Source organism: Uloborus diversus, chromosome 8, assembly GCF_026930045.1.
Source record: "Uloborus diversus isolate 005 chromosome 8, Udiv.v.3.1, whole genome shotgun sequence".
In the NCBI taxonomy this organism is placed as follows: domain Eukaryota; kingdom Metazoa; phylum Arthropoda; class Arachnida; order Araneae; family Uloboridae; genus Uloborus; species Uloborus diversus.
Genome location: NC_072738.1, coordinates 104,930,927 through 104,942,039, shown reverse-complemented (window position 1 = coordinate 104,942,039; position 11,113 = coordinate 104,930,927).

The following is an 11,113-nucleotide window of genomic DNA, read 5'->3' as shown; positions in this document are numbered from 1 at the left end:
AGTCTAATAATTTGGCCAGCACTGTGTATATATATACATTGAAGTTTAAATTAGTACGAATTCCAATTAATGAATTCTCATTTTAAAAATTTCGGATTTCTTTTGTATTAGATGTTGGAGTACCGATAGAATTTACTTGGTATAGCAGTTGAATAAACCTTGTGAACATTTGGAATGACAAGGATGGGGATTGGCTGTAAATTGTTATAATAAATATAGCGATGCTTTTTTGCTGAAACATTGAATAGTCAAAGGTTTAATATAGTACCACGAACTACTAAACATCTATTTCACGGGATATAAAATACAGAAAAAGTATTAACGAATGAAAGTAAAACTTAAGTTGAATCATAAACTTATTGATTCCAAGGACCGCAGCACATTTTCAGTATGTATAAACTTATTAATTCCAAGGACCGCAGCACATTTTCAGGATGTATAAACTTATTCCGCATCTAGTCCATACCATACGTAACTCATGCTCTTTTTGAGTCAGGATCTACGAATATTTACGGGTTGGTTACGTAAAAAATAATTCTTTAAGTGAGTTCTTAACAGTTAAATTAAAACAAGTTTGGCAACTTGGGCTTCAAGGAAATCGATCAAAACGAAGAAGGTTCTAAAAATCGCTCTATACAAGTGTTCTGAGCAAGCATGTCAATAAAATCAAAAATTCTCCGCTTGTTTAATTTATTTTCTTTTTATTAGAATAAATGACTGTATGGGCACTAAAGCAGTAATGTGCATACTTGCCTTGCAGTGGGAATATCAAATTTGTAATTGATATTATAGGAACACTACACTGTAAAAACGATTCAGAAACTTTCCTGGAAAATAATAAGCAGCTGATGTGCCCAATTTCAACCAGTAACATATCTTACAAAAACCAGGAACGTTTTATGGTAAAAGTCAGTAACCTTCCTGAAATACTGGGAAATCTCCCCTGTTAAAGCGCCAGTCGTGAACCTTCTGGAAAAATTGACTAGATTTAATGTATTCTATTAGAACCTTCCTGGTTTACCAAGAAAGTTCCAGAAGCATTAGCGCAACCATGGCCATAGCTACGCGAATAATTGCAAGCAAAAACCAAACATATTCCTTGCCTGCAATTCCTGCCTCGCAAAGTTGCAGCTATCCAGTGACTTATTTGCTCCCATTGGGAGCTTAGTCAAATCCAGACGAGCCGTAATTAAACTAAAGCCGATGATACACTTAATAAACACGCTCAGTCAACCTTTAAACTGGTAGCAAAAAACATTTTTCACACCAGTGAAACGTCTGCATTCGTGCATCTTTTAGCAATTCCGGAAACCTTTTTGCAAACATACTTGATTTTGCGGGGAAATCGGTAAAAACCTCTGAAATCCCGAAACGTTCCACGGAAATAACCAGGAACGTTTCGGAATGTTTTTACAGTGCATTAGTGGATTCTCAAAACATTATCTTTCAAGAAAACCACATTTTTCAAAACATAAGTCATCAGTGTAATTTATTATTTTGATTCTTCTCTGTCACCAATAGTAAATTTTATTTGTATTTTTAAGTTTTGGATGTGTTTCTTTCTTAAAGACATCACTCGCTGTTATTCATCAGTTCGAAGTTAAAGTTGTACGTTCTGATTCCTTAGCTTTTTTTTCATATCAGATAGGGACCTTTTTGACATTACTTAAGATACTTAAGATCATTTCAAGCTAATGTTCCCATAACTAGTCAAGTAAAGGTAAGTATATAAGTTACGGGCAAATATGATCATAATTAATTTATTAAGCATTCTTACTCCAAATTATTGTTTATGACTGATGATAAAACACAAGTTAAATTCGGTAAACGATAAATAAACAGTTCAACAGTAGAATAGCTCTATTTATTTTATTTATTTATTTATTTTTGTTGTTGTTCAGACGAATTTTTCTAAAGCAATTTTTCCGTTATCCATTTTTTAATTTTAATCTTGCTCAAATTGGTGGGTTGAAATGTTATTGAAAAAACATAAGTGTTACTTTTTTTTTTGTGTCCTTAAAATAATTGAATTCATCAAGCATGACATTACTAGTTTTTAATACGCCCACAGCTAAGTGAGTGGGACCATCACTGGTCAAACCAGTGTCATACAATTTATTTCAATACATATGTATAAGTCATAGTTGAAAATTTATTAATTTTTTACAGCTGTTAAAGTTTAATCTGCAAGTTTTAACACGGTGATACTTAGTTTTTTCTTCCATGAACTATAGCATTGCAACAGAACAGTTCAACAGCAATCCAAAAGAAAACTAAACCACGCCCATAAACTAATAATTTATCCTGCAACATTTTATATATCTTTTCTTTTGTTACGAACAAGCGCGTCTATCATTGCTCAATATATATCTCAAACAGTATTCTTAGAAACTCATTTTCTAAAAATGGACGACAAAAACATATATTTATTCACAAGTATCTCAAGATTCCAAGTAACACAACAATTAATCAAAAATGGTGAGGATAAATAAATGCTCACGTAGTTACAGACGTTTAACTATTTAAGCGTCTCGGAGTTAAACGAATAAGCATTTTCGCAAAGCCCCCATAGTAACAATCGAGATTAATTAAGTGGTGATTACCACGAAAGCTTAACGTGACAAACAATAAATTTAAAAGCTCACTAAAAAATACAGCAGTTAATTATCTTTCCGAGATTTCATCAGAGTCAAGAAGCCATCCTGAAGCACAAAAAGAAAATTAAAGATTATAAATGAGATAGCAGCTAAACTTTTCCCACATGTGGTCATATATCGTGGCGTTCCCTTGGGGACCTGTGTTTGGGCTTTTTGGCAACTCTCGGCGGAGAAACTGGGAATAGAATTCTCAATTAGCTGGAAGACATTCTTCAGAAGTACTAATCTTTTCCCGAAGCCATAATACGAGACTAGACTGTTGAGCGAGGTGATAATATCGATTTACAATTATTTCCAGGGAAGGCGTACATTGCTATGTTCGCGCAATATCGTGACAGTTCATTACCTTCAGATTTCAGGTAAAACAAAGAATAGCGGAGCATTTGAAACGAATAATTAAGCAGCAAACCCGTAACTTAAGTTTCGGGTCTGCTGTCCAAGCAATCCTTGTTTCATGAAAAAAATAACCTTTTTGCATGACAAACTTAATAGCTAAATTATTCATTTGGAAAACTGAAAATTTGATCAAGAAACAAGAATCAAATTTTTTTTAACATTATTACAGATATTTCAAATATTTAAACTAAAAGTTGAATTATAGTACAGTTATATTAGACACTAAAATCACAAAGCGAGATGTAGTTCTAATTTTTTAATATGTTGTTTGGGTCAGTTTGGAAACTGTAAATCTAAATTTGCAGTTTTCAAAAACAACTGCTCGCTGCGTACTTCGGGAAAAACTGAGAAATTTCCGGACTTTTTTTAGTTTTTCCTTTACAACTCCTAATAATGCAACTTTTGATGCTAAATGTAACTATCCATTGTAAAGTACTTGAACAATTTAAGCTCAAGTGGCATTCTGTACGACCAATAGTTTAAAATATATCGTACTTCAAAAAATTTTAGCAAAAAATGAAAAAATTATGCTTCGATCACATTTTGGGTCAAATATCTACATGAATTCCTACTCTATATGGGGGGACAAAAAACCGATATGCTGTTACAGCAAGTTTAATTGGCTTTCATTTAAGCCCAAAACAAAGTCTGTAGACACAGGATACAGGTGATAATATCGATTTGTAATTATTTCAGGGAAGGCTTACAACCTTGTGACAGTTCATTAACTTCAGATTTCAGGTAAAGCAAAGAATGGCGGCACATTGAAGCCTTTTGATTGGTTGAAGAAGGCTTCAATAAACTATTGTATATTTTAATTGGTGTTAAAAATGTAGTATCTCTTTTTTTTACTAATCCTGTTTATAATAATGATTAAAACATCTCGACCGTTATTTAAGCAGTTTATCTGTAACTCAAACATTGTCCGATGTTTAAAATTATATACTAAAATTTAAAAATACCGCCGCCACGGCGTCTGAAAATATTGCATCAAGTCACCGAAACAACGGTCGTCGAACTGTGAAAATCCGTTTGAACTTTAAAGATAAATAGCAACATTTAAAAATATTGGTGTTAACAATGTAGTGTCTTATTTTTATTACCACATCCTATTTATAATAGCGATAAAGACATTTCGGGAGTTATCTAAGCAGTCTAACTCAAAAACATTGTCTGATAAAGTTAAATCAATACTTTTATGCTTAAAAAGTAAAAAAAGAAATTAAAACGTTAAACTACGCGTAATTTAAAGTTGCTATTTATTTTTTAGTATCCGATGTTTAAAAATATATATATCGGTTACTGAAAATATTGTTCCAAGTTACAGAAACGTCGTCCAAACGGTGAAAATATCGTTTTAACTTTAAAGATGCACCCTAACATATAACTTTATTATTTAATACCCGAAAATCCACGCTGAAAACTATTATAAAAAAAGAAGAAAGAATTTTCTTTTGATTGTAAAAATTAAATCTATTCAATAACAGTCTCAAAATGACTTACTGCTTGTCTACTAACTCTGCTAAACTTAAGTACACAAAAAATATCTTTATTTTATGCTCTGGTAAATTCATCTAAGCTTTACAAATCCAAAAGACAGATGGTGCAATAAGGACTCGAAATATGTCTCTGTAAAATAAGAAAATACAGATGTCTAAGTAATTCGAACCATTGTAACGTCACGACCCATGGGGAAGAAACGGAGCAGGTGGAAGAACCAGGTTCGGTCCTCTTCAAGAGGGGGGTCTGAGCTCAGAACATTAAAAGAGAGATGCGTTTTCACGCCATTAAAGTTCATTAATGCGATTAGGAAGAGAGAAGACGTTGTTTTAATGAAACTGCGATTACTTGGGGTCGATTTAACATTTCCCGATTGTGGTAATTGGTGCTGATTATCGGTTTCACTTTCTGCCCCCCCCCCCTTCCCCCGTCCCGCAAACGTGATGTTCAACACGCGATGGGAAACGCATAGAATGGTAAGAAAATAAGTTGTTAGTTTGGGGAAAGTATTAAGTAGAGTAGAGTCCAGAGTAATGTGCTTCTGTTGAATGAGATTTTCAGAGGGAACGATCACTTTTTATTTCAAAGGCGTTGGGTTTTATATTTATTTGATGAAAAAGAGTGTTCCGTGGAACGAATTCTTCCCCTTCTGAAGAGCGTTTTTGATTTTAGCGAAGGAAGAAAACTTTGAGATTGTGTAAAACTAGTGTCAAACTTCTGTTTGTCGAATCAGTAAAAGGTAGCAACAGTGTGTATGTGCGTGAGTGTTTTTTTTTTCTTCTTCCTTTCTTCTCTTTTTCCTTCTTTCTTTCTTTTTTTCTTTTCGTTTACTTTCTTTTCTTTTTTCTTTCATTTTCTTTTTACTTTCTTTTCTTTCTTTTTTCACTCTTTTAATTATTTTTTTTCCGCACTTCCTCCTAACTCTGTCCCAGTCTCCGTTTAGTTGGAATAGATTTAGCTTTTCAAACGTTGTCCAATTAATTTCGTGGTCTACCGCAGTTTTCGGCTCTAAACTCGCGATTGTCTTCATTTGGTTTTCCGAAATTTTTCAGTTTCACCGAATTCCATAGAATATTTCTATAAGTTTGGTTTCTACTAAAAAGTATGAAATAAAATTAGAATGTGATTTCCTGATTACAGCACTTAAAAACTGCAGCTAATTGTAATAATGTATTTAGGTTAATTCTAAAGCAAACTAATAAAATTTAAATTAAAAAGAGAGAGAGAGAGAAAGAGAGAAGAAATATTTTCAGTACAGTAAAAGCTAGTCGTACAATGCTTTATATTGAAAAGGTACAAATTGAGCTCGTTAAAAATGGCAATATTATACGTTGGGGAAACTTCTGTGTTACTATAATCTCAATCTACATTAATGGTTACACCTATAAGGGAAAATATAAATTCAAAGGAAATGGAAAAATCATACGACCATCTGCAATGTCTTACTGACCTACATGTTGTTAAGTCACAGATGGTTCCGCTGTACCAAAGGAAGACAGCTGATATGGGATTGACTGGAAGAGGCCAAATTCCATTTAGCTGACTGTTTCTATGAGCGTTGTATTAAGATTCGATATGACAGTTACGCACTACATGTGTTTAGAAGGAGGAGTTTGCAGAACAATTTTCGCCAAAGAAACAAATGAAGTCTTCCGCAGGAAATCGCTTCTAAGCAGTTTCATTTTGTTGGCAACAATTACTCAACCAAAAAAGTTCTTTTTCTTAGCATGCTGTTTGTTAGTAGCCTCAAAAATAAACAAATAAATAAATAAAAAGATTAAGGAATCGCTAAGAAGTCTAGTCTGAAAGAAACTCAGGCTCATCATCATACTTTTCAAACATAAAATACAATTCTAAAGCAAACACATTGAAATTAACTCAATGTGATGCTGATTCTGTTTTTAAATTACTAGATTATTTCTGATTAACTGCTGTGCAATTAAATTACTGTGAGCTTTTTATAAATACTTTTATTTTATTAGTTTATTTTATGCTACGAGTAAAATGTTTATGAATCTTTCGAGAAAAATAAAGGATTTTTAAAAAATAAATTAGTTAAAGTCATTTGCTTAAAATTTAAGACTTTTAAGAAGTACATTAAGTTCAGGGTACTAGTTGAATTATTTATTTTTTAGAAGAAGCAGCTTTTTTAAGATTGCATTTAAAAGAACTATTTTAACAGCATTAGGCATTTGAAAAATTTAAATGTGTAAAAAGATGATTGCATTTCTTGTCATTCCCTTTCTTAATTTTTTCAACAGTTCTGATTTTACAATGTAATTATTTACCTGTAGTTCCTCTGTCTGTCGTATAAATATACACTTGATTACGATTTACGATGAGAAAAGAGCTTAATTAAAAAGATTCCCGAGACTTCTGATTTCCATACGGAATGCCAATTGAAAAGAACACTTCTAGTTTATATATATATATATATATATATATATATATATATATATATATATATATATAAGGCTCACATTGAAAAAAAATGATGAAGAAGAAGAGAGAAAGAAAGAAGGAAAGCAAAAAACCTTTACTTTATTTAAGTCGAAGCATATATTAGTTGAAAGTTTCTACATTTACTGATATATGATTCGAAACGCATTTGTAGTTAGGAAATTTTCTCTTTTGTGAAATGTAAAGAAATCTGATGCTCTATATGCGTATTTCATTAATGCTTGCTTCCTTTACAATTTATATAATTAGGGAGCATTGAGTGGCTCTGATAAGTTGAGGCATGACCCTGATGAAGGTAACTTCTTTTCGGGGAGTTCATTGAAAAAGAGACGCGGTATTGACGCGGATTTCAATTGAAAAACTTCTGCAAAACGACTTCGAAAGTACCCGATTCGATTCAACGTTAATTAGTATTCTATTTGTGGTCAAGACCATACCTCAACTTGTCAAAGCCACTCTACGACTTTCAGCAGCGTTCGAAATAAACGATAAACGTATTTTGACAGTCGATATAAAAATTATCTCCGTTAAAATCGTCGAATCAACTGATTCACTCAATAAACTAACGCCAAAATTGCATGGAATAAATTTCTGTTAGAAGCAATTTTTGCAAGATGGCTGCCACAGCAGAAGCAGATGGCATACGAGATTAATTAGCAGGTCATTCCAACTTCACCGTTTTTAATAAAAGAGGCGTTACAGATACGGAGGTTGGGGGCAGAAATGATAGACATTTCTTTTTCCACACGTGCCGTTAGAATTATGTACAAGTTCAAGGCGTTGATAGCGTGCAAAGCGCGGCGTGAATTTATGTCGACGATGTAATTAGGGAAGTAAAACTGAAGCCCCAGCAATTAACCGAAAGGAAATTAATCACGGGCAATTTAGATCTGGTGTGAACGAGAAATTTCGATACCTTGCCGGCGCTTAATATTTTTATTTTATGATGGTATTTATTACTGGATTTTAAAGTATTTTCAAGTTTATTAGAGTTGCCGGGAAACTTCTTTTCGAGCCTCTTTTGGCACGCGGTATGAGTTTAATATTTCGAAGGGGGGAGGGAGAGGAAAACTTCGTCAAATAGGACATCTTTGCCGCGTTTTGAAAACAATGATAAACAAACTGCATAAAAACTAAACCGGCAGCACACGTCTAGAAATTTGATATTTTGAAGTTAACTGTTTAGTTTCATGCAGTTTTGTGTGTGTGCGTGTGTCTTCTTGAGATTAAGAATTTAAAAAAAAAAAACAGAAAATCGTAATTTTTGCACACGCTTTCGTAACGTCGTAGTTTAATGTTGTAATTTGTAGAAACTACGGTTTTTTTGTTGGCAGCTCTGCCTATATTATTACCAGAGTTCAATGTGCGCGACATACAGTGTCTCCCAAAAGTGTTCGTACACCTACGACTTTTAGCGAAATTGTCTCCTATCCATTGGTTAGAATTAATATTTCGGAATAGGTATTTAATTATAAGATCTATTATCAATTTTTAACAAAACTACATGAAACGTTTTTAAAAAATATAAAAACTTAATTTTTTAAAAATAAAAAAGCAAAAAGTGCCGGAAATTTTATCTCACATAAGTCTTCGTACACTTTAAAAAATTTCTATATATTATTGAATAATCTAACTTTTTATTAAGTTATTATTTAGTAGAAGATTATGCAGTATTAACAACACCTTTTAAACGTTCAGGAATAGATTTCATTCTTTTTTCTTTCTTTTTGTTGCGTAATTTCTGAGTAAGTGATCAACCACACTTTGAGTCTTACTGTTTCTAGCTCTATTTTCGTTTCAAAGCCGTATTTTCGTAATCTAGCCACCAGATATCTCTAAATATGTTGCATAAAGTTCAAATCTGGCGATTGAGGAAGTATTTTTAAAACTTTAGGACAATTTTCGAGGCACTAGACGCAAACGTTGAAAACCGTGTGCTTCTTATCGTTGTCTTGATAAAAAACAAAGTTGTTTCCAATAACCAAATTTTTGGCTAAGAGTTCGAAATTGGGTTTTAAAATACTTAAAGGAACGGCATGATTCATCATTTCATCGAAAAATTCCTAACTACCAAGTCCTGATGCTGATATGCACCCTCACACTATAACACCTTCACCGTCCTGATTAACTGATCCAACTAGGTTTTTAACATTAAGTTCCAAATTTTTTCTTCCAGTTACAATTATGCAACAATTTAACTAAAAACGTTAAATTCAATTTTTATCTGTAAGTAAGACGTAACTGTAAAACGTTTTCAGCTTATTTATCATTGATTTTGCGACGAAAAGCGTAAGCTTTATGTTTTTCGCACGACCAAGAAAATTTCTGCGGGAAGAGGTCCCATGTAATCCAGCTAATCAGAGAACTTGGGGAACAATTTTAGGTGAAAATTAAATGTAAAATTTTTCATTTAACTCTGCAGAAACATTTTCAGCACTCAAATGTGTATTTTTTCATAATTTTTTTAACTTTAAATCTCCGATCACGCTTTGTTAACTTTGCCAGTTGACCTTTTTTTACCTTGTTTTCGGTCCGATTCTTTTCTTTAAAGCATTTTATCTAGCACTTTACTATGGAATGGTATAAATCATCTAATTTTGAGATATTTTAAACCAATTTACCGCTACCGTGAGGAAAAAAATCAAATTTCGAATGGTGTTTGTTGTTTTTATTGAATACCAGCCATTTTAAAGCAATAAGCAAAATATTAGGGAATAAATAAACAAAAAATTAGAGCGAAATGATTTTTAAGGGTCAACATAATGCAAAAATATTAAATGAACGGCATATGATAATTTGAATCATGAATTTATTCGAAAATATTGGAGTGTACGATGACTTTTGTGGCGTGTTATTTCTCTATCTCTTCGTTTTTTGACCCATTTCAAAACGAAGATCCGTCAATATTTTGAAAAAAACCAATGGGTTGTATTTAGAATGACATAGGAATGATGTGAAAAAATATTGGACTTCATATTCGAATTCGGTTTCGCGTTATTTTGGTTTTACTAAAAGATTTCAAAGGGTACGAACACTTTTGGGAGCCACTGTATGTTGTTCGAACCAGGGCCGCAGAGAGCAAAGGCGGGCCCCTTGTCAATTATATCGTCGGACCCCACCTCCTCTCCAAAAAATAGGGGAAAAGAGAAAAGAAGAAGAAAGAAAAAAGAAAGGGGAAAAAAGAAAAGAAAAAGAAAAACTGCTTACCAGAAAACAATTAACTCTAAGTGCCACAACAGTAAATACCAAAAGAATAATTTTTACTTTTTCCGTACGTTTTCGGTTATTTGGAAATCCCCCCCCCCCTTTTCTTTCTTCCTTTCTCTTTTTTTTTAATCGTTCTTTACATTTTTTCTTTCATTCATTTTTTACGTCAGTTTCGCCGGGCCTCCCTAAGATCCTAGTTTCCGACTAGGTTGATATGGCCTCTCGTCGGGTCTGGCTGGAGCTACATCTATAAACGGTACTCAAGTTAATACCATGTCCACAAACGGTATACGCAGAAACTCTAGTGGTGAAAAGTATTGCCTTCTGTTTAGTAAAATTATTAAAAACCACGCATTACGTTTGTTTTACTTTGTGACGATACAGTCGTCACAGTAAGTTACTTATAATTACTCTGTTTTCTTTCCTTTTCTTTTTTTACTTTTCTTTTTTACCTATTTTTTACGATACCACAAAAAAATTCTTGAACCTGTGAAGTACGGGTGTCCCTCGTATAACACGGTTAATTTGTTTCGTGTAGTATCGAAACCGTGTTATACGAGACTTTAAAAAAAAAAAAAACATTTTACTTATTTTTAATACTAATTATGTCTGTGCATGAGAAAAATCGGGTTAAGATGTATCGTGTTATATCGAAACCGTGTTATACGAGACTTAGAAATAATGTAAATCAAGGGATGTGTATCGTGTTATATCGAAACCAAATTTCATTAAAACAAATCAAAGTATTAATAGAGATATTAGTAAAATTTAACAGAATGTATTAAACAAAAATGAAATTCCATCTTTTATAAATATAATATTCGTATTGTATCAAAACCATGAAGCATTAAATTCAAGTTTCGTACCGTGTAATATCGAAACCGTGTTATAAT